Source organism: Homarus americanus, unplaced genomic scaffold, assembly GCF_018991925.1.
Source record: "Homarus americanus isolate GMGI-L3 unplaced genomic scaffold, GMGI_Hamer_2.0 scaffold37032, whole genome shotgun sequence".
Taxonomy (NCBI): Eukaryota; Metazoa; Arthropoda; class Malacostraca; order Decapoda; family Nephropidae; genus Homarus; species Homarus americanus.
The window spans coordinates 7,620,632-7,644,627 of record NW_024731852.1 but is presented as its reverse complement, the minus strand read 5'-3'; the positions used below and the strand labels follow the sequence as shown (position 1 = coordinate 7,644,627).

The following is a 23,996-nucleotide window of genomic DNA, read 5'->3' as shown; positions in this document are numbered from 1 at the left end:
ATAAGAGATTAGATCGACCACACCCCTCCTCCACCACACTAAGTCTCTCCACTGGACGTCACCACCAATACTGGAGTCACTGTTTTAGGATTTTCAGTAATATATATATATATATATATATATATATATATATATATATATATATATATATATATATATATATATATATATATATATATACTTACTGTATTATGTGCGTGTGTGTGTGTGTGTGTGTGTGTGTGTGTGTATTCCTCATCTATTTAAGATAAATGAAATTTGGTAGGGAGGTGCAGGTGGTCTAGGTCCCTGAGTGACTCTAGGGGATGATCTTGCACTTTCTGGTGCCCCTCCACCCGGGTGAAACATGGTCGGTAGCTCAGCTAGTTATTTATAAGTTCACATGAATACTGTCTCCTCTGGCCCCCTAGTGTCATCGTGTCATCAGTTATTTGTTTATTCTGTGACAACAAGAGATACAGGACAGTCACTGTCCTCGAGCAGCAGGTGGGAGGGTCGCGAGCCAAGTATGCAGCTGGCACTATCCCTCTGGCCCTCTACGCTGCAGCACTACTGGCACTCCCCTCTGGCCCTCTACGCTGCAGCACTACTGGCACTCCTCCTCTGGCCCTCTACGCTGCAGCACTACTGGCACTCCCCTCTGGCCCTCTACGCTGCAGCACTACTGGCACTCCTCCTCTGGCCCTCTACGCTGCAGCACTACTGGCACTCCCTCTGGCCCACTACACTGAGGCACGGCACCCCTCAGGCCGGCTACACTGAGGCAAACAACCTTTACAGGCCAAGGCAGTGCCACGCCAACATAAAGTACAGACTTGAAGCGAAGAGGAAGAAGCAAATCAGAGAGGTATTTGATTAGATGTGCTGCTCCGAGAGCCAATTATACATGATGTAAAAAGAAGAGGTCGCCATAAACACAACAGAAACCAGGCGATATGGAGGTGAAATAAGGGGATGATGAGAAGGAGAGAGAGAGAGAGATAACAAAACGATGGATATAAGATAATAGGATAAATGATGCACTAGATATAAGGAAGGTGACATACAGGAAGTGTGTGTGTGTGTGTGTGTGTGTGTGCTGGAGTTGTTTACGGATGGAGCCGTGGTGGGAGGTCCTGGCTTTAGGGGTCGAGGCTGAGGGGTCGTGGTAGGGGGGTCGTGGTAGGGGGGGGTCGTGGTAGGGGGTCGTAGTGGGGGGTCATGGTTGTGGGGATCGTTTATTTATCGTGACGTCACCTTTATGTATCGTGACGTCACTTTTATGTATCGTGACGTCACCTTTATGTATCGTGACGTCACCTTTATGTATCGTGACGTCACCTTTATGTATCGTGACGTCACCTTTATGTATCGTGACGCCACCTATTCCTTTCAACACCGGTCTTATTATTACCAGTGATGTGTCACCTCCCAGAAAGCGTCAGCGAGGTGGAGACAATCGCAATAATTGGAAGAAATCACCTGGGAGACAGAGAGTAGCCTAGGAGATACAATCACCTGAAGGAGAATCAATCACGTGAGGGAGATACAATCACCTGAAGGAGATACAATCACCTTAAGGAGAAACAATCACGTGAGGGAGATACAATCACCTGAAGGAAACAAATTCATCTGGGAATTGCCTGAACTATATAAAAATAACCACAACTATTGCTATCTTTTGGTGATTGAAACTGTATGTATTACTCTTATATTCAACGTTACTCCTACGATCCTACATCTCTAAGGGCACGTTGGTCTGCTGGCGTCTCTCTGTAGCTGACGTTCTGTACCACCGGGCCTCGAACCCCTCACTGATCAATCCATTTGGTCACAAGTCACTAAGGTCGAATCTCGTTAAGTGTATGTTGATCTACGTTGTGTAAATATTGTTCTTGTTGTGTCATTATCGTAAACATAGCCTGGGGAGGGGCGGGGAGGGGAGGGGAGGGGAGGGGAGGGGAGGAGAAGATGCTGGACCTCCCTCCCCCCTGATGGTATTCCAACCTTCCCAGCTCCGCCTCAGCTCCGACAAGTCTGATAACTTCATTTAGCTTATATCATTATGGTACCGTAACTTAATAATCATAGCGTCTCGCCCAAACGCTGTCTGGTATTCTAATTTCATTGAATATATATTCTAGTCCATTAGAGAAAATATCCAGGGTGTTGTGTAGCCGCGCCTGGGTGAAGTCTTCCGTGATGGGGCTACAGACTAAAAAAAAATATCAAGTAAAAGAAACGAAAAAAAATAGCCTGGAAAAGTTATGAGAGGAGCAAATAGCCTCCACCACACACCATCTTTCTAACTTTGTTTAATATGTATCAGTTTTGGTCCGTCTCTCTCACCTCCTCCCCCACAAACACCATCATTCACACATTTTCTACAACCTGTAAAACCTGAACACAAAAATAAAACAATTAGTGAGCTCTTAGCCGCCGAAATAAAAGTCTTGAGCTTCGGAACTTGTGAGACACTTCCAAAACTTGGTGTGACATGAAATCTTTCTATCCTAAACACCTCCATCAGCGTCCTGCTTTTTGGAAAGTTAAATACAGCGTCGTAAAAGCTAAAAAGAGAAGAGAAAATAATTAGTGGCTCTTGCCAGAACTCCGGAATGACGGGAAGTGAAGCAGAGGTCAAAGTGGTTCGAACAACTTGTGAAACACATCCGGAACTTTAGCTCTCGATTCAACTCGCAGATCACTAAGAATTTTTGTTGTTGCTGTTGTTGAAGGGGGAGGGGGGTGACAAGGCTCTTCCTCCTTCTATTATAAGGGTTTTGATTGGCTGTTCGTACAACACCCACCTGACTACTGAGAGTAACGCCAGAGGGAGTCAATCCTTACATCGTGGTCATAATATATCGTTACTCTCCTTCATCTGATTATGAGCTTCACTGACAACTACTCCATATCCTAAACGATCAGCCACTATACAAATCGTGCATCAAATCACTTCATCTTACGAAAAAACATATTCAAGGAGCTATAAAATTAAGGTGAACGTAGGTCAAGTGAGCGTCAAGGCCACTCTAGCTCGTTGGTGGAATAAAAAGATATGTTCACCTTTTAACCTTTACTACTAGGATGAAATAATCCGGAAATAACAACAAGAAAAATATGGTGGTGGTGGTGGTGGTGGTGGCGGTGGAGGTGGTGGTAGCGGTGGTGGTGGTGATGGTGTCAGTGGTGGTGGTAGTGGTGGTGGTGGTGGCGGTGGGAGGTGGTAGTGGTGGTGTGGTGTCAGTGGCGGTGGTAGTGATGGTGGCAGTGGCAGTGGCGGTGGTAGTGGTGGTGGTGGTGGCGGTGGCAGTGGCGGTGGTAGTGGTGGAGGAGAGTTAAAAAGAGATGCTCCTGGTGACCTTTTCTTGTACTGCTGGGTCAATATTTCTTAATATAGGTTAACCTGATGTTTACCTTAGCTTGAGGACTATCGTGACGGGGGAGAGGGGCTAGGTAGGCTGCACGTCTCTCTCTCTCTCAGTTATCATCAACAAAATACTCTCAGGAGATCTATTCATAAAGGAGACTTTCTACATAACACTGCTATAACTTGTGTCTGCTGTACCATAAACCCCTGATACACACACACACACACACACACACACACACACACACACTGCCCACTATACCAACGTGCACATAAAATCGTTCACTATGCTATAAGGAAGTATATCACATATCACAACCTCACAGAAACTGAACACACATCACAACCCCCCAAAAGCTTAACCATCACATCAGCAACCCCAAAAGCTCACATAATCATCACAACCCCCCAAAAGCAACCATCACATCACAACCCCCCAAAGCTTAACCATCACATCACAACCCCCCAAAAGCTTAACCATCACATCACAACCCCCCAAAAGCTTAACCATCACATCACATCATAGCCCCCCCAAAGCTTAACTCTCACCCCTGAATATAAAGTTCCTACGACACTTCTGGAAACTTGTAATCACGTCTGCATCGTCGTCTGGCCTGAGAGGAAGGACCATTTGACACAACTTGACTTTATGGGTGATACGCTCCTTCACCGATCAAGGGACTTAGGGCCTTAGGGACAGTTGACGTTTGGGTCTATCTTGTCGTCTTAAGTAGGTCTCTCCTGGACTAAGGGAAGCTTGTTTATGAGGCCGTGGTGCGGGGAAGTTTGGGGGGTAAACCTAGGTGGATGACAGATAGATAGATGAGATAGATAGAACTTGTATATTTATTACATTCCTCCTATATAGTAACCCTCCCTCATGTTGCTTTCTTGCGTACAAAGTGTGTATGTGTGTGTGTGTGTGTGTGTGTGTGTGTGTGTGTGTGTGTCTGTGTGTGTGTGGTTGTGATGACTTTTGATGAGGCGATCATCAGTACATCCTGTCTCTTACTGCGGCCTCACTCACACTACCCAGCCACTCACTCTCACCCACACACTCACCCACACACTTACCCACCCACCTACTGTGACCCATATTACCCACCCACCCATACTCTCCCATCCACCTACATCACCCACCTATCCCCCCCCCCCTCCTGATCCTCCCCAGTCTCACTCACATCAGCTAATCTCCCTCACTCAATCTCCCTCACTCAATCTTCCTCACTCAATCTTCCCCCCATCCCCCCTCCCTCCCTCACACCCAATAATGCGACTGTTAAAACGATGTTAACAAGGAAAAATTAACAAAATAGATGACCTAATTACATTCTATCTCTAATATTATATGACCATTGTACACATACACGTCCCAAAACATAATAATGCCATCGTTCATTATGTTGCCCAGGAGGTATTGTTGACATGGACTTAATGTTATTGACTATCACATTATTGAAGGTTCACTCATTCCGTATAGGTCTTTGGTCTCATAAGGTCTCTGTTGTAAGGGATATTAAGGTGTACCAGGATACTAAAGAGAGTTGTATTAACATGCTATACACTATTATCTTACCTATAGAGTCACGTTAATTCATAGACAGCAAAAGAAAAGGTTAAAAATGAAAGAGGAGTTCGACAAGGTGGTGCTACTTGACCAACGTTCTTTACGGCGGCCTTGTAAATCATTAAGTCAGGTACAGTTTAGATATCAAAGGCGTCTATTGTATCGCCTCTTTCCTAACAACGAATATAATTTTTCCTTCAACTCAGCAGGAATAGAAATACGAATATAAGAGATAAATAAACGAAATAAAAGAAGATTTAAAATAACTGGAACCTAAACAGATTTCCATATTCTCACCCAGTAGAGGTCGACCACCATCACCACGCACCTTCCATCAGCCAGAGCTCATGACTTCTCGGTTCAGTTTCCATCCAATAGAACCTAACTACAGTGTTATACTCGGGCCTAACAGTGTTTTATTTTTACCATTTATAACCTTCACCAGTCTCACTAGTTTGATCTCACCACGTGTTCTTTATACCAGTAAGTGTTGTCGATAAATGAAAATCAAAATGGCATCCTATATAAGGCAATCTCTTGAGCTCAGTCGTATTATCCAGTTCAACACCAATGAAAAAAAGTCTTATTTAATACGATCTTTTAGTCTTATTAAGTCTTATTAAAGTACGACATTTAGCACGTTCACTGTACACCAGTTGAGGGATCATATTAAGACATAAATTCTCAAAGGGTCGTAACTGGAAACATATCATCGAGGATTTTACTGAATAATCGTAGTTAAAACACGACATTAACACTTAAACATGGTCTTTAAACTGTGCTGAGACTCGACCTTAAATAGAAAGAACTAGACCACGGATTTCACCTTATCTAAATCCTGTGAGATGTTGTCGGATGAGATTTTTATCGTGGGATTTTGTATACTAAGATTTTTGTAATTGTATTTTATGGGAAAGGTTCTGCTAGGTGTTTTGTATAGATACATTTTGTCTTCTGGGATTTTACAGGGTGGAAAATTGTCTCCTGGGATTTGTTCAGTAGGTATTGTCCGCTGGGATTTGTTTAGTAGGTATTTTCCACTGGGATTTGTTTAGTAGGTATTTTCCACTGGGATTTGTTCAGTAGGTATTGTCCACTGGGATTTTCTTTGGTAATATTTTGTCGTGTGTGATTTTTGTCCGATGACGTACGGTATATTTTTGTATTGATGTTTAGAGTAGCGTGTGGCAGAGAGCACGTATGGAGGTTGTGTGCTTACTTAGGGAAGGAGGGAAGGAAATCACTCACTGGCAAGGCATCTCCCTCACCTCCCCTCCCCCTCCCCTCCCCCCTCTCCCTCCCCTGCCCCCTCCACCCTTCTCCCCTCCTTCCAGTTACTCTAAGGGGGAAAGAGGGAGGTGGGGGGAGGGGGGGTTCCTTCTTCAATTTCTTACGGATGTTTACTTCTTCTTTCTTCTTTCTTATTTCTTCTTCTTCTTCTTCTTCTGTCTAATAATTATCCTCATTTATCCTTATTCTTCTTTCCACTTGTATCTCTCTTCTTTCTCTTTGATAAAATTAAAGATTTTCCGGGATGTCCATAAGATAAACAGACAGACGGGCAAAAAAAAAACTCATAAGACATGTAAACAAAAACAAACAAACAAGAAAACCCACAAGACAAGTAAATAAACTGATAAATAAACACAAACATCCACAAGACATGTAAACAAGGACAGACAAACAAACACAAACATCCACAAGAACATGTAAACAAAAACAAACAAGAAAACCCACAAGACAAATGAACAAACAGACAAACAAAAATTCTCACAAGACAACAGACAAAAAAAAAACACAAAACAAACAAAAACAAGAAAACACTTGGTGGCATTGAGTTTATTTCCATGATGAATATTTCAATAAATTTCAAGATCCATCCCACTAATGGCTCCTCCTCCTCCTCCCCCTCCTTCCCCTCCTCTTCTTCCCCCTCCTCTTCCTCCTAATCCTCCTCCTGGCCAAAACGAAAAAGAAAAACAGGAAAAACAAATCACTAATAGAAGTCCCCTGCTTGTATGCTTTCCAATGCTATGTACTGTGGTAAAAAATGCAGAATATTTCATCCATATAGACTGGGTTTGGTGTGCACGATTAATTAGCCCGTGTATGAGGTGTGCACGATTAAATAGCCTCAGATAGGTTATGAGTGTATGGGAAGTGAAGGTATTGATCAATGTTCCGTGAGTGTTTGGTATGACTGAGAGACATTCCTGACCATGGTAGGGTTACATGTTACCTGTTACCTGTTACTTGTTATATGTCATCTGTTACCTGTTATCTGTTATCTCTTATCTGTTACCTGTTATCTGTTATCTGTTACCTGTTATCTTCGTACCTTCACAATAATGTACTTTATAGTTTACTCTCCTTGTAAGAAAAAAAAATTCCTTCCAAACACCAACTTTCCTACACGTGAACTTGATTAAACAATGAATAATTATTGTGGGAACCTCAGCTGTTGTCTCAGATGACCACGAGGAGATCAGAGCGTCACTTGACTCTATATAACAAAACACTTAGTCACAGTATCTTGGAACCTATAGTAAACAATGATCCATAAATCTTTGGATAATTAACTAAACAAAAATACAAATACTAATTATATAAAAAGTGATAAGGTATATATAATTAATATAATGTAACTGATAATAATGAGCATTTAACCTAACCTAATCTAACCTTATCTAACCTTATCGAACAGACAATGAAAAAATAATTAATAAATTCTAGATGGTATTTTTGTATAACAGAATTTTTCGTAAGCAATACTAAAGGAAGGAACGAGAGAGTGAACAACAAACACACAGATAAACTCAGGGTAATGACGTCAATGCAATCAGCAGAAACAACTGCAGATGTTCGTGGAGAAAATAATCATATCCGAGAGGTGGACGAGGTAATCCTTCCACACGCCTGAAGATAAAAGAAACCGCAAGAAGAATGACCCCCCAAAACAATCGAAGGAGCACTTTACCTTGCAAGAAGAGAGCCATCACCACCGTCCAGGCCTGCAAACACCGTCTCCTCAACGTCATGTTATCTTCCTCTACTGCCAGCAAAACCCTATTTGGAGACGTGTATTATTATCTCCTTGACGATGCTTGGAGTTTTGTGTGTGTGTCTCTCTCTCTGAAGGTCCGCCCTCCCTCCAACAGCTTAGGTGGAGGGCTTTTAGGGGAACCTGATGTAGGCTTTTGGGGGATTTCTGGATGTCTTTTTTTTAAATTAGAAACGTCTGGGTGATTGTTAAGGAGCCTTTTAAAGACCCGAGGATCCTTTGGAGACCTTCTGGAGGCCCTCTGGTGAGCTTCTGCAGGCCCCCTGGAGAGCTTTTGGAGGCTCTTGGATGACTTATTATAATTCCTATAGAGTAACTTATCAGAGAAGTCGTTTGGAGACCTACAGACTATCTGGAAACTTAACAATATATCCCAAATGTTCCTGAAACCGCGCCACCGACGGCCAAGAACAGGACTCCTTCCTTCCTTCCCTCCTTCCTTCCTTTCTTTTCCAGTTCCCCCGCTGGACTCTGTTTACGTTGTCATGGGTGGCGGGAGACAGACCGGAGGCAGCACACCCATGCTCAGCTCATCACACTTCCAGATTTTTGCGTCGAATAAAACTTTTGTTACCGCGACAGGTCTATAACAGTTTCTGGCTAATGACATTTGTGCCTTTTGGTCATATTAGCCAAAAAGAAAAAAAAATAATTATATCTGATTTACAGTAAAGGGACAAATTGACGGTTAGTTTTCATAAAGAATTCCATCGTTTAAGAATATTTCCTGGTCTATTTGTATACAGGTAGAACTAATCCACTCGGTTAGTGATCCCGTTAGAGATAAGGGAAACAACGTCTGTCATTGGCGGTGGTGAAAGGTAAACATTGAGGTCCACGCCGGAGTGAGTTCAGTGATCCAGCCTGGAACGGGAGAGCGCGCTCGACCCTCCTCTTGCTGTCGAGTCCGGCGGGATACTGACGACTTACTCTACCACTACCACCACCAGGCACTCCTCTGGAGGGGAGGGGGGGTGCCAGACGTGGGTGCCAGGCACTCAGACACAGCCGCTGTCGACGACGGGAAGAAGAGTGAAAAGTAGATTGTACGTGGTGGACGGTGCCTCGGCTTGATGGTGGTCCTTGCCTGCAGTTACTCGCGTACGTGTTGAGGGAGAGAGATAAAGACGGAGAGAGAGAGAGAGACAGACAAACAGAAAGAGAGAGTTAAAGATAGAGAGTGACAAAAACATAATTAGAGAGAGAAGAAGGTGGAAATTAGAGACTGATAGAAACATAAATAGAGATAGAGGCAGAGAGAGAGAGAGAGAGAGAGAGAGAGATACTGGTGTTGTTGATGTTTAAAGACGTAAAAGTTTGTTCATGGGACGTATTTTCTTCCACTTGATGGTGTAAACTCGTGCTTATTTTCTTCACTGATTTCCTAGAGTTGCGTTGTTGCTGTTGTTGTTAGAGTTGTTGTAGTTGTAGATGTTATTGTTGTTTTTCTTGTTGTTGTAGTTGTTATTGTATTTGTTCTTGTAGTTATTTTTGTTATTGTTTTTTAATATATTTTAGTAGTTGTTGTTGATGTAGTTATTGTTGTTGTTATTGTTTTTGTTCTTTTTATTAATTAATTTTTGTTATTGTTTTTGTTGTTGTAGTTACTGTTGCTCTTGTTTTTAATATTATTTTTGTTGTTTTATTGTTTTAATTGTTGTTTTTGTTTTTGCTTTTTATTGTTTTAGTTGTTGATGTTGTAGTTATTGTTGTTGTTATAGTTTTGTTCTTTTTTATTGTTTTATATATCGTTATTATTTTTGTTGTTGTTGTTGTTATTCACACTGGCTCAAATATTGTCAGGAGCTAACAAAATCAATGTGTAGGATATATAAAGCGAATGTGTGCGTGTGTCTGCATGTTTTAAAGTGCGTTTATGTCTGTAAGAGTGTGTGTGTGTGTGTGTGTATGAGAGAGAGAGAGAGAGAGAGAGAGAGAGAGAGAGAGAGAGAGAGAGAGAGAGAGAGTGTGTGTGCAACAGCAGATAAAGACATTTTACACCGTGTTGTCCCTCCTGGTCCTCCCACCTCCTATTATTATATTTCCGACTTGAAGAAACAGGCGAAAAACTCGTTCTCAGGTGACAGTAATCCCCTAATTAAGAATATTTCGCAATGTCAACACTGAGGAGAAGCAAAACCCTGATAAACCAGAGGCAGGAAGGGAGAGGAAGAGGGAGAGGAGGAAGAGAATAAAGACTAATAAGGAAAATGGTGATTAATATTTTTTTTCCCCCATGACGATAGAATGTCAGAAGAGGAGGAGAATGATGGACGGAGAAGAGAATAAATAATGTAATGAGGAAAATGGTGATTAATATATTATGCCAAGACAGGAAAATGACAGAAGAGAAGAGAGAGAGATAGAGGAAGAAATTAATAGAGTAATAATTTTTTTTTTAATAATTTGATATATTTTCGTATATATTTAAGTGTTAAGTGATGGTAATAAGCACAGTGTTGATAATTAATTGATGAGAAGTGAGAGACAGAGAAAGTTAATCGTTGTTTTCTTCAAATTTCAGGAGAAACACGACAGGATTTTCTTCTCTGAAACATGACCGTAACAGCAGGAGTCGTTGTTCAGGTAAAGCTCTCAGTGTTTTATAATAGTATTAATATGTTCATTACTGACTCACCTAGGCAGTGGTAGTGTTATCGTCTTCCACTATCTCATACTATGTCTTTTTTCATCAAGTATTTTCACATCTAAACAATATTATGAAACAAAACTACTGGGGATGATAATATTAACAAACAAGGCGATTTAACTTTTACCATTATCATCATTTTCTATTTACTCTCCATCCTGTAAGGGGGAACTAAAAGAAACTCCGGGTGGACCTACATTTGTCGCGGGGGAATAAGTCTGCAAGTTTTGGCCAAGGTCCGGAAGATTTCTTTGTCACTCGCAGCTGACAGAATTGATGTTTTCGATTGCTGTGACTGTGAGTTCCATTTTCCATCAGCTCTTCAGCGATTTTTTATCGAGTTGGCAGCCAGCGACAATGGTGGACTTGGTAAAAGAAATTTTGTTGAACAGATGGAATGGCCATTTCCATTATGGTATTTTTATGTTCATGTACAGAATAATTCAAAAATACTTACTTGAGGAGGTTATATACTGTAGGTCAGGGATTTACTCAGACTATGTACTGTATGTATGTATATGCATGTATGTATGTACTGTATGTATGTACGTATGTATGTATGTATGTATGTAAGTATGTATGTGTATGTATGTATGTATGTATGTATGTATGTACAGTATGTATGGTGAAGGGTAGTGAAGCACCATGGACAGGTGGTCATTACCCCCCCCCCTAACAATGTCCCCACACCACCATTACGTCATCCACAACAATTATCTCTCAAATGGGTTCACTGAATTACAGAAAATCAAGCGAGTCATGTCCGTGGCGTCCGTAGCGTCCGTAGCGTCCGTGGCGTCCGTGGCGTCCGTGGCGTCCGTAGCGTCCGTGGCGTCCGTGGCGTCCGTAGCGTCCGTGGCGTCCGTACAGTCCGTCGCGTGTTCCTCGTCTGACTGTTGAAGGAATTTACGGACAAAGGTTCATTAAAAGAAATAATTAATTCCTCAATACGTCTAATCATATATCCCGTTTACTGACATTTTCTCACAATATTATGATGAAAATCTTTAATTATTTCACCCCAAAATAGAGAAGAAACTTATTTATTTCTAACTGTTCAACAAAAAAAAAATCCTCCTTAAAACTGAGCGACGAAAAAATCAATAATTTATCCCTTGGCAGTGTTTATTTTTCATTTGACCTGAGTGGCTAAGTGGATACAGTACTCGCCCCCTGTTCTTTAAGGTCGTAAGTTCGATCCCGTTTTCTTGACTGTTTATTTTGATACTTTTTTTATTCAGTATTTTTTAGACAACTTCAAAAGTATTAAAAAATATCTCTGATAATTTTCTACAAAACCTCAGACCTATTCCAAGAATGTTCGCCAAGGACACAAACACCCGAGAATATTCCGTTAATTTTACAACTTATACAAAAAATATACGTCAGGATTATAAAAAAAAATTTAAATATAAAAAACAAACCGATTTAATTATCCAAAATATTTCAAAACTAATAAAACTTTCATAAAATTTATATAAAGGTGACAAAAAATACTCCCCTACGTCACGTCGTCCAGGTAGTTAGGTTCCTGGGGGCTGTCCACCCTAGGAGGCTCTCATCGCCGGTCTTCCCTGAGCGTCATGCTGCTATTCCTTTGGTCTCTTCCTTCAGCCGGATTTCCGTATGTATGTGTGTGCGTCAAAGACCTCTACTATGTACGTGAGTTATGGCGACGGGTCTATGTATGTGTGTGGGTGTGTGTCAAAGGCCTCTACTGTGTACGTGAGTTATGGTAACGTGTGTGTGTGTAATATTAACTTAACGCTTGATTAAGGTGAGTCGTGTCAACACAGACTCTATAATATGTACAAAAAAGTGTGTGAATAATGAACCAGTATGTTCCTACACCTTGTGGATTATAGCTGCGTGTTTGTGTGTAGAGGATTGAATTCCTGATATACCTGAATATTACAAGTGGAAACGTAAACAAACAGGTACAGATATTTATAAACAAACATACACGTCAACAATCAGATGCTAAAGTCATATATGAAAACATACTGTACATATAAAATACTTGTTAAACACATACACTCGCGTCCCATACAGTCATACAGTAATAATAAGTTGAATAATACAATAGAGGGGTGATACGGGGTAATATAGGGATACAGTTTACAATCATATAGTGATGGAATGACACAGTACAGTTATGGGAAAAAAGTACAATTTAACATAAGTGTACATCAGTGGTCGGGGCCGTGTTGTACAGCTAAGTCCAAAATTTTCACAATTGATAATAATCTTTGTAAAATTATCTTGGTAAAAAAAATAATTAAGAGGAATTTTTAAATGAAATAAATTAGGTTGATCGTATTAGTTACTGGTATGGCTCGGGATACGGGGAGGGAGGGGGGTATAGAGAAAGGGAGAACTAGAACGAAGGAGAGAGAGATAGAGAGGGATAAAAAGAGGAAGAGAGAGGGAGAGATATAGAGATAGGGTAGAAGGAGGGGAAGAGAGAAGGAGGAAGAGACAGGGGGAGATATGAAAAAAGAGGGGGAGAAGGAGAGCGACGGAGATGACTTAAGAAAAAGGGATAACGCGAGAGAAAGGAAAAAGGTGAAAAAAAAGATAAGATAGTAAAAGGAATAAAGATTAATTTCGTCATTAATATTGTCATTAGTAGTAGTAGTAGTGGTAGTAGTAATAGTAGTAGTGGTAGTCATCATCTAGACTCTAGAGGTATGGGAGGGGTAAAATCAACACACCAGTTACTCCTCGGTCTATTGTGGAGAAGACTGGCTAAATATTTCCTGTTTTTTGTTCAGCCACAGTCAATTATTTAGGTCGTACAACAAAATGAAAAATAAAAGTTTCATCGAGCGCTGTGGGACGCGTCGGGTCGTGTTGACGGATGGTGTGTCCTTCCAGGGAGAGATGATGTGGCAGTGTTGGGATATTATTTTATTTACTTTCGTTGTTTTGTTTATTTTTTCACTTTTTTCTACTTATTTGAGTATTACATATTTTAATTATTTCTGAGTTTAAATTTTGTTCCATATTGTATCGTATTTAATATGATTCTATTTATTTATTTGTTTTTTTCCTAGAATATTATTAATTCGATTTTGTATTTTCGATTTTAGTTTCGCTTAAACGCTACTAAAAACCAAATCATTATGACATCATTCCGGACTTCTCCAGTCATGAAGCTAGAAGAAGGTAAACCTGTGATTCCTGTATCACCATAGGCTAATTTAAACCGTGCCAGTCGCTCTGTGATTGGTGGAAAGCTGCAGGAAGGTAGGTATATAAGCAGATCAAAACTCGCCCCAGCAGTCAGTTCCTTACTAGTGCGTGAGCGGGGAGGACCAACGTCACATTCGAAGGTAATTACGATATAGTGGTACAGTGTGGTCATTTTATACACTTTTAAAAACAAACACCAGTCCATTAACTAACAAAGGTACAAAAAAAAAACATACGGCAAATGACTAATTCAAACACTCGGGTCATTATCTAACTAAAACGCTGACAAACAAACAAACACACACAACCATTATTAATTAAAACACACACCCACAACAAAACAGAAACAAGCCACCATTATTTCAGTAAAACACAATAGTCCCTCTTATCCTGTAGTAAGGTAGCGACAGGCGGTGCTGAGGCAGGGTAGTTAAGAGGTAACTGGTGCACGAAGCGACCCAATTATACCTGCAGATCACCTGATAATCACCCTCCTTCCCTCCCTCCCCCCTCCTTCCCTCCCTCCCCCCTCCTTCCCTCCCTCTCTCTCTCCTTCCTGCCCTCATTTTCCTTCATCCTCCTCCTCCTCCCTCCCTCCCCCCCTCCTTCCTTATTTCCACTCTTTTTATTACCACCTCACTTCCTTTTTTTTTATTCCCTTTCTTCTCCTTCCCCTATCTCCCTTCCTTCACTTCTTCCCTTCCTCCCCTTCTTCTGTCTCTTTTTTCTCTTCCTCCTTAATCTCTTTTTCCTTCTTTTCCCTCCTTTCTTCCTCTCTTCCTTCCTCTCTCTTTCTCTTCCTCCCCCCCCTTCTCCTCCCTCTCTTCTTTCCTTCCCTCCTCCTTCCCCTCCTCCTCCTCCCCCCCTTTCTTCGCTTCCCCTTCCTCCCTCCCTCCTCCCTCCTTCCATTCATCCCCCATCCTCCCTCCGCCCCCTCTTCCCCCTTCCCCCCTCTTTCCATTCCCCCCCCTTCAACACAAGGTAAACCTGATGACGTCATCTCCAGGAAAGTTCGACAGGGGAAATGGAGTCAGAGGAGCGCAATACATAAACAAATGTATACAAGGGAGGGAAATCAAGGCGAGGGGAGGGGAAACGACCGTCAGTCTGTCGATCCGTCAATCCATCCATCCGTCCGTCCGTCCGTCCGTTCGTCCGTCCCCACCAGGTTTGGGTAAAAAAAAAAAAAATATGGCGGGAACAATAGGAACTCTCCTCTCTCTCCTCTCTCTCTCCTCCTCTCTCTCTCTCTCTCTCTCTCTCTCTCTCTCTCTCTCTCCGCCTGTTTTGATTTGTTGTTGTTTTGGTTTGTAGGTTGTTTACTGTTTACTTTCTTGAAGGTTTATTGTTTACATTTGGAGATTTAATGTTGTACGTGTCTGTCTGTCTGTCATGTGTCCTCTTCCTCCTCCTCTCTCCTCCATTTTCCTCCATCCTCAATTCTTCTTTCCTTCTTATTTTCTTCCGTCTCTTCCCTCCTTTCTTCCTTCCCCTTTCTCCTTCCTAGTTTTTTCTGTACTTCTTCATTCTTTTTCTTTCCTTCCTGCCTTCCTTCCTTCCTTCCTTCCTTCCTTCCTTCCTATCTCCTTCCCCCCTTCCTCTCCACCCTCTCCTCCTTTCCTCACTCCATTTCTTTCCTTCCTGCCTTCCTTCCTTCCTTCCTTCCTTCCTTCCTTCCTATCTCCTTCCCCCCTTCCTCTCCACCCTCTCCTCCTTTCCTCACTCCATTTCTCCTTCCCTTCTTCCTTCCATCCTATCTTCCTTTCTTCTTTCCTTCCTCCCTTCTTCACCGTCTCTCCTTCCTTCCATCCTTCACTCTCCTCCTTCCCTCACTTCTGGACCTAACCAGTAATCCCTAATCCCTCTCTCCTCTCTCCTCTCTCCTATTCGTCTTCCTACATCTACGCTCTCACAATAATGCTTCCCCTTCTTCCCTCCCTCATTCCCTTCATACGTTCTCCTCTTCCTCCCCTTCTTCTCCTCCTCCGTCTCTTCCTCTTTCTCTTCCTTCTCCTCCTTCTCCTTCTCCTTCTCCTCCTTCATCTACTTCTCCTTGTACTCAGTTTCTCATTCTTGTTCTCTTTTTGCTTTCCCTTTCTCTTTGTTTTTCTCTTCTCCAACTCTTTTTATCTCCCTCTTCTCTTTCTTCTCTTCTTTATTTTAACTTCCATTGGCTCTTATCCTACCTTTCCCTCTATCTTTCTCTCTTGTTTTTTATCTATCTCTCATTCCTTCCTTCCTGACCCTTCTCCTTCCCATCCTGCCTCCCTCCCTCCCTCCCTCTCTCCCTCCTTCCCTAGCCCTTTCCATTTCCCCATCCTGCCTCCCTCCCTCCCTCCCTCCTCCCTCCCTCTCTCCACTCCCCTCCCTCCCTCCTCCTCCCCTCCCTCTCTACCACCCTTCTCCTTCCCTACCCCCCCTCTCTCTCTCTCTCCCCCTCTCCCCCACCTACATTTACCCCCTTCTCCCCATACCCTCTTCCTTCCTCACCTCTCACCCCTCCCCTTCACACAAATCCACCCAGCTTATCTGACACATCTTAGTGCCTCAATAGTAAATCCTTTTCATCAGCCCCCCAGTTGATCGATCAATCCGCCCGTCCGCCTCTCTCTCTCTCCCCTCCCTCTCTCTCTCTCTCTCTCTCTCTCTCTCTCCCTCTCTCTCTCTCCCTCTCTCTCTCTCTCTCTTGCCCGCCCTACCTCCTCCTCCTCCTCCCCTCCTCTTCCTTCCCCCTCCCCCCCACACACAAACACAACTGACAGACGGAATTGATAGAGTCTCGACAGGTTTGATGGAAATTGTGTGAGCTCGACACCTGTTGGGTTGATGAGTTGATGGGCCATCTGTCACCTGGAGGGAGGGAGGACGAGACAGGTGTTGTGTATATGGTTATTGCTCCTAGTAAAGTTGATGGATGGAACCAGGAGATAGTCTTAGATGGTCTTAGATGGTCTTCAATAGTCTTAGATGGTCTTAAATGGTCTTAAATAGGCTTACATCGGCTTAAATGGTCTTAAATAGGCTTACATCGGCTTAAATAGTGTTACATAGTCTTAGATGGTCTTAGATGGTCTTCGTTGGTCTTAGATGGTCTTAAATGGTCTTAAATAGGCTTACATAGGCATAAATAGTGTTACATAGTCTTAGATGGTCTTAGATGGTCTTTGATAGGCTTACATAGTCTATTGAATGAGATTTATGAAGAATATAGACATACCTGTTGATGGATAGATAGAAATATAAACGAATATACTAGCATAGATAAATAAATAGAGAGAGAGAGAGAGAGAGAGAGAGAGAGAGAGAGAGAGAGAGAGAGAGAGACATAAATAAAGACATATAGTGGAAAGGAGAGACAAGCGAGATAGCCTTAACCAAAAACAGCTGAGACATTTTTTCTGTCCCAGGACGTACATCACCCTGAGGTTATATATACATCATGTTGCTCATACTTCACCACAGGATGAACTACGACCTGCTTTCCCCCGGCCCTCTTCATCCCCCCCTCCTCTTTCTCCTCCTTCCCTCTTCACCTCAGTACCCGAGAGGAAGAGGAGGATGGAGTAGATGAGGGAGAAGAAGGAGAGGAAGGAATAAGAGAGAGATGGTGGTGGTGGTAGCAGGAGGAGGAGGGAGAAGAGAGATAAAATGAGAGAGAAAACAACAGGAGGAAAGGAATAGGTGAATAACAACAGGAAGGAAGCACAACCCAACAACACCTCCAACAAACACACACTCCACCAATAAAACACACACTCCACCAACAAACACACACTCCACCAAACACACAAACATCATCTGCGTCACTGTTTGTTTTGGGAAACTGTCGATCCCCTGACTTCCACTGCCTCACGTTGGTAACACTTCTTAATGTTACGGCGATCTATAGGAATCTGTGTCAAGATCCCAGGTATTACGTGACGATGTGGGAGAGATCAGATATGGGAGGGAGGGAGATAGGGAGACATGGGGAAAAGATAGAGATAGAGAGTAAAAGATATCGAGAGAGAGACAGATAAATAATAAAGATACTAAGAGAAAAAAGATATTGGGAGAGGAAAGAAAGATGATTTTGAGATTCAGCCAGACAGAAAGAGAGAGAGAGAGAGAGAGATAAATGAATGCAGAAAGAGAGAGAAAAACAAATTTACAACCGCAAAAAATATGAGAAAAATAAATTATCATCCCACAAGTTCTACAGTAAAGAGAACCTCGCGGCTCGTATGATACACAATATGTAAACAAACTATCAATATTTGCGTCAATCACTGGAATCTGTGTCGAAATCCTGGCATGGTTAGTATACTGTGATGGCAGACGACGCTGGAGAGCCTGTTGACTGCCGCATATATATATAGAACTTTCAGGTTAGCCCGACTGCATGCCGGGCAGACAAGCGCCAACGCCGGAAAGACGCTGCCGCCGACCCTCCGCACTAATGGCCCTCCACACGTGCAACATCTGTGGACGACTGTAGGTCCCGTATCGGTCTCTCTAGAGTCACCAATTGGTGACATCATAATAACTCATATCATTGTATCGCGCTGGATGTCGTCTACATTCTGCGTGACAGCCAAAGTAGTGATAGTAATGTAGTAGTAGTAGTATAGTAGTAGACAAATAAAATACTTGAGACGATAGAACGGCAAGTGGGAAGAAGAGACTCATACAAATAAAGATAAAATGGTAAAGAGGTTAAGCAAATCAAGAGAGACAGAAAGAGTAGAAATAGGACCTGCAAAAAGAGACATAAAGACTATTAGAGTGGCATAAGGACAGAAAAACAGCAAAGAGTAGAGAGAGAAGAGAATTGTGTGTAGTGGAAGAAAGAGAAAAATAGTGTGTATGCCCGTGTATAAGTAAGAGAAGAAAAGAGGTAGAAACAGAGAGACAATATCTATAATCAAATCACAAATTAAAACAATAGATTGGCGTCCTCTATAATCATGTCTCTTATTAATAAAAAAAAATCCTCTGTTCAGTCTCTTTTAGTACCTCGTAGGACTCTGAGCGAATGTTTTAGAGAGAAACGTATCCAAAACACTATGACATTGCTTGATGGAGTTAGGAAAGTTTAGTTCATAGCAATATTCCAGTGGATCTATTTTTACAGCTCGTGTTAATCTTTTAAACAGACGGTGTAGTATTTTATGGTAGATATCTCTCAATCCTATTTGCAGATTTATCTACGTCGAGTTTTTAAAGAGGGCGATGCGAACGCTCCATTTGGTGGATATAGACAAATGATCTATAGTTCGGGAATATATGAATACGTTCTCGTGGTTTAGAAATATAGATACGTTGTAGTTTAGAAATATATAACATCCCCGTAGCTTAGATATCCACTGGAGATCCACAGCGCGTTCATGAAGTTATGTATTGGGAGAGTCTGGTGTTTACTATCCCGGCGAACGTATGCGAGGTCGTAAAGCCCGGGCGAGAGTGGTGCGTCCAAGGACATATCCTAACTGGACCCAGACTCTCAAATATGTTAACTTTTAATTTTCTCTCCTAACTAAGATCATGAGAACGTAGCTAGATAAGGTAGAGTCTGAGTGTAATGTCAGTGTTATTTTGGATCTTATTTCCGTATATTAGATTAAATGGATCACTTAGAAGCGTTTGTTAATCTCCAATAATGAGGACAAATAAACGCACGAGGCTTTGAGAATGTAATGTAAGTTAGCGCTCGTGTGTGTCGCTGTGTATCGCGTAGTATTATCCACTTACGATAATATCCTACAATTTCAAGTGATGTAAAACTTGTTCATTATCGTAAAGTGACGAAGATTACTGAGGTGAACGATAACCAGTGATATCCTGCTGACACTGATGCATGGCGGTTCATACGTTAAACTTTCCAACCTTATCTTGAGATGTGAGAACGCTTCTAATTACATAACTTAAGTATAGACGTAATAATGTATTCTCAAAGATTCATGCGTTAAATTACTAAACTTAACTGAAGAAAAGAGGACATATCTAAATAGCTCACGTAACCTACAAGATTCGTAAAGTTTCATTGGTAAGAATTCATCTAATTACTCTAGTTCAGGTACAGCTCGTAGAGGTGTTATGAAATGGCCTCGAAATTAGAGACTCATCTATATGTGGAAGCATTTTCTTATCACCAGTTAGGGGAAAATATTTAACTCCAGAATCTTTGAGGATAATGAATTTGCTTATTGTGTATAATATTTTAACCCGTGACGTGTAAATGACAAATCCTTAAAGCAAGTTGTCCTAATCCTCGTAATACGATGACTTATGCCCTTGAGTAAGATAACATTGGACTTTGATGGTTAAGTCAGCGTAATCAAGGGGTTAAGTTATCCTTCTCAAGGGGTTAAGTCATCATTCCCAATGGGTTAAATCATCATACTCAAGGGGTCATCATGCTCTAGGGGTTAAGTGATCATAATCAAGTATAATATCCCGGGAGGAGATGTAATCCCTGGAGATAGAGGGCAAGTGTTATCATAAACCAGGGCAATATTTACCAACTAGTGTGTGTGCGTGTGTGTGTGTGTGTGTGTGTGCGTGTGTGTGTGCGTGTGTGTGTGTGTGTGCGTGTGTGTGCGTGTGCGTGAGTGTATACTAACTACCAAATGATTTGTATCCTTTTCAATCTCAGATATAAAAATGGGTAATTAAATGTACACACTTAACTTCTTATTTATTTGTTGGGGTCATATTTATTACATGAAGCTCGTGATCATATCCGGGTACTTTAAAGAGGCAGCTGTTAAGGGTCCAACCGCTCTCAGGGGCCTAACCGCTCTCAAGGGCCCAACTGCTCTCAGGGGCCCATTTGTGTCATGTCATGTTATCAAGTCCTCACGCGGCTTTCATACATCACCTGACAACGTGATTAGAGTCAACCTGTCGCTGCTACCGTACACACACACACACACACACACACACACACACACACAGACACACACACACACACTATTATCAGGGTTCAACAGAGGTCTTGACTGCTTTATACAGATAACTCACAAAGCTTTATGAAACAAACTAATTAACAATAAGTTCCAAATTTAATCACTCAAGAAATGTTTAATAAGATATTGAGAAAAAAGTCTTATTCTAATTTATATTAAACACAGGTGACGAGGACTTAATACAGAGAGAGAGAGAGAGAGAGAGAGAGAGAGAGAGAGAGAGAGAGAGAGAGAGCCCTTATTATACACTACACCTTGTATTCATCCTAAGAGCTCTCAAGTTACACTTTAATCAAAACACTCCAATTGACTAGTGCTCAAGGGTGGCCCTGCATTTCTAAGGCTTACCCTTGACTAGTACTTGAGGTCGAGCTAGTGTTTCTATAACTCGTCCTTCACTATAGTGCTCAAGGGGGAACTGTATGTGATCACCACCATCACCACCACCATCACCACCACCATTACTACCATCAATATTATCACCACCATCACCACTACCCTCCACACCATCACCACTATCGCCATCACAACCATCACCATCAATACTATCACCATCCATATCACCATCACCACCCCCCCACACCACCTCCATCATTCGTCATCCAACATTCATTAACAGCATCCCACACATTCTTCACGCTCACTCAATGAAAGATTATCACTATTTTTTCAACTCTCTGTACCATCAATAAAACCTGGACCAGGACCACCCATTGTCTCTTTTAGTCATTATCATACACCAGGTACAGGTACAGATAGAGTTACGGGTAAAGACATAGGTATATGTACAGGTAATGATACAGGTAGATATAGGTACAGGTAGAGATACAGGTTACCGGTAAACATACAAGTGCAGGGACAGACAGGTACACATACTACAAGTGTAGGGACAGACAGGTACACATACTACAAGTACAAGTACCAACTGTAGGAGCATCGAGGCTACCGTTATCCATTAACAACTACGCTGGACTGGCCATGTTACCCGCATGGACTACAGTAGACTGCCAAAGCAGCTACTTTACAGTCACCTAACGAATGGTAAACTTAATGCAGGCGGGCAACTGAGAAGGTATAAGAATAGTTTAAAGACAAACCTGAAAAAGTGCTAAATGGACCCCCTCACCTGGGAGACGATCACTCCACACCGTAGCGCTTGGAGGAGCACCACACGAGAAGGTGTCAATGCTTACAAGTTAGCCCGACTACATACCAAGGCAGGCAAGCGCCAGCGCTGGAAAGACATTGCCGCCGCCCCTCCCGCACTAGATGTAGCCCCCCACACGTGCAACATCTGTGGACGACCCTGCCGGTCCCGTATCGGCCCCTCGAGTCACCTCAGATCTCACCAACGAAGGTGACATCCTTAATAATTCGTATATCATAGCTGGATGATCATCATATTCGATTCCGAGTCACAGCAAAGTAGTAGTAGTAGTAGTAGTAGTGTGTGTGTGTGTGTGGCTTGCATCTGTGCTGTATGTCTGAGTATGTCTGTGTGTCACAGTGGCCTTGTCTACGCAAAATTTTATTTGTGTCAGCTTTTTTGAGTGTGTGTGTGTGTGTGTGTGTGTGTGTTTGTCATAATATACGCATATACGTGTGTCTCTGTGTGTATCAGTATATACATACATTTCTCAGTGAGTATTTCTGTGACGTGAGAGAGACAGACAGAGACAGAGAAACGTTCGAAGCCCATAAAATACCACATTAAATTGGAGGTTTTTTCTAGGTCCTGCCTGTGACAGATGAGACCAACTCGCCAGCTTCGTACACCTCAGCCTTCTGCCCGCCGGGGGAAATGGAATTATGATGGACCAAGGGAACGACGGGGGAAATAGAGGTATTGTGAATTATTCTCTGTTTCGTAATATCTAAAGAATACGAAGAAAATTTTTGTTTGTCTTTTTTTCAGAGATCGAGGTTAAGTACAAGTAACTTTATATAACTACAAGAACAAATATATATATATATATATATATATATATATATATATATATATATATATATATATATATATATATATATATATATATATATATATATAATTTTTTTTTCAATAGGCTTACAAGCACAAGTACATACTATATAAGGGTGTTTCTATAGGTCTACAAGCACAAGCGTCGTACTGGTGAATCCCTCAGTGTACACAACTAAGATGTCGCTTATAAAGTTGCAGGAAAAAACACGAGACTTTTTTTTTCTTTCTAATTTATCCTTCTCCCTTTAGCAACAAACTTGATTAAATTTCTTGTGTGTTTGTGTGTGTGTGTGTTTACTTATGTGTGTGTGTGTGTATATATTATGTATAAATATGTAAGTATATATATATATAATTATATGTCCTACCTGTGGCGTAGCGGTCTGTATACTCGTCTCACAAGCGAATTTTCTCTGGTTCGATTTCTAGAGAGGTGAAATTGAGTATTTCTCTTGACTCCATTTATCTCTGCCTACCCTGCAATAATTCAGGACCTCGATTATATGCTGTTGTTTTCCTAGATAACAGTTAGCCAGAGCAGTTCACGAGTTGTCCGATCTTCTTGGGTTATTCCTTGACACTGATTCATACAGCTCTTTCACTTTGGGTATGGAACAAAAAAAAAGAAAAGAAAGCTTGACAAGATTGTGTGATGTTGCCAGTTAATGTTTTTGTTTGTGGTGGAGGGAGGGAGGGAAGGAGGGCGCCAAGAACCACTTACTGCAGGTCTGTGGCGATAGATTCCTTCTGTGGTGGGGAGACGGGAGGGGGGAAGGAGGGAGGAGAGGAAAGGAAAAGTGGTTTGACAGGGAAGGGAGGACAGGGAGAGAACGAGAGGGAAGGGAAAGGAGGGGTAAGGGGAGGAGAATGTAGTAGGGGATGGAGGAGGGGGGGAGGGGTATTTTCAATGTGTGTTTGCCGTGATGGTCATAGTGCCACCTGATGGATTGTTTGAGGCTGTCGTTCTGTCTATCTGTCTGTCTGTCTGTCTGTCTGTCTGTCTGTCTGTGAACATGTCTCTCTCTCTCTCTCTCTCTCTCTCTCAAAGTTTGTGTACGCGCTTATATACGTAATAATAAAAGACACATTAACAGACAGGCAGACAGACAGACAGGCAGGCAGACAGACAGACAGGCAGGCAGACAGACACACAGAGATAACCAGACAGATCGAGACAGACATTAACTATTAATGCTGTTGTTCTCTTGTTTTGTGAGTTGCGCTCGAAATCGCTATTAGTAAT

At 41.9% G+C, this 23,996-nt stretch overlaps 1 long non-coding RNA gene across 1 annotated transcript; it reads left to right on the top strand.

Annotated features, from left to right (window-relative positions):
• Positions 1 to 8,780: 8,780 nt before the first annotated feature.
• On the top strand, positions 8,781 to 22,615 carry LOC121868007. The gene is made up of 3 exons (XR_006089282.1): positions 8,781 to 9,081; positions 10,505 to 10,566; positions 22,505 to 22,615. It is a non-coding gene; the product is annotated as an uncharacterized LOC121868007 (long non-coding RNA).
• The last annotated feature ends 1,381 nt before the right edge of the window (positions 22,616 to 23,996 follow it).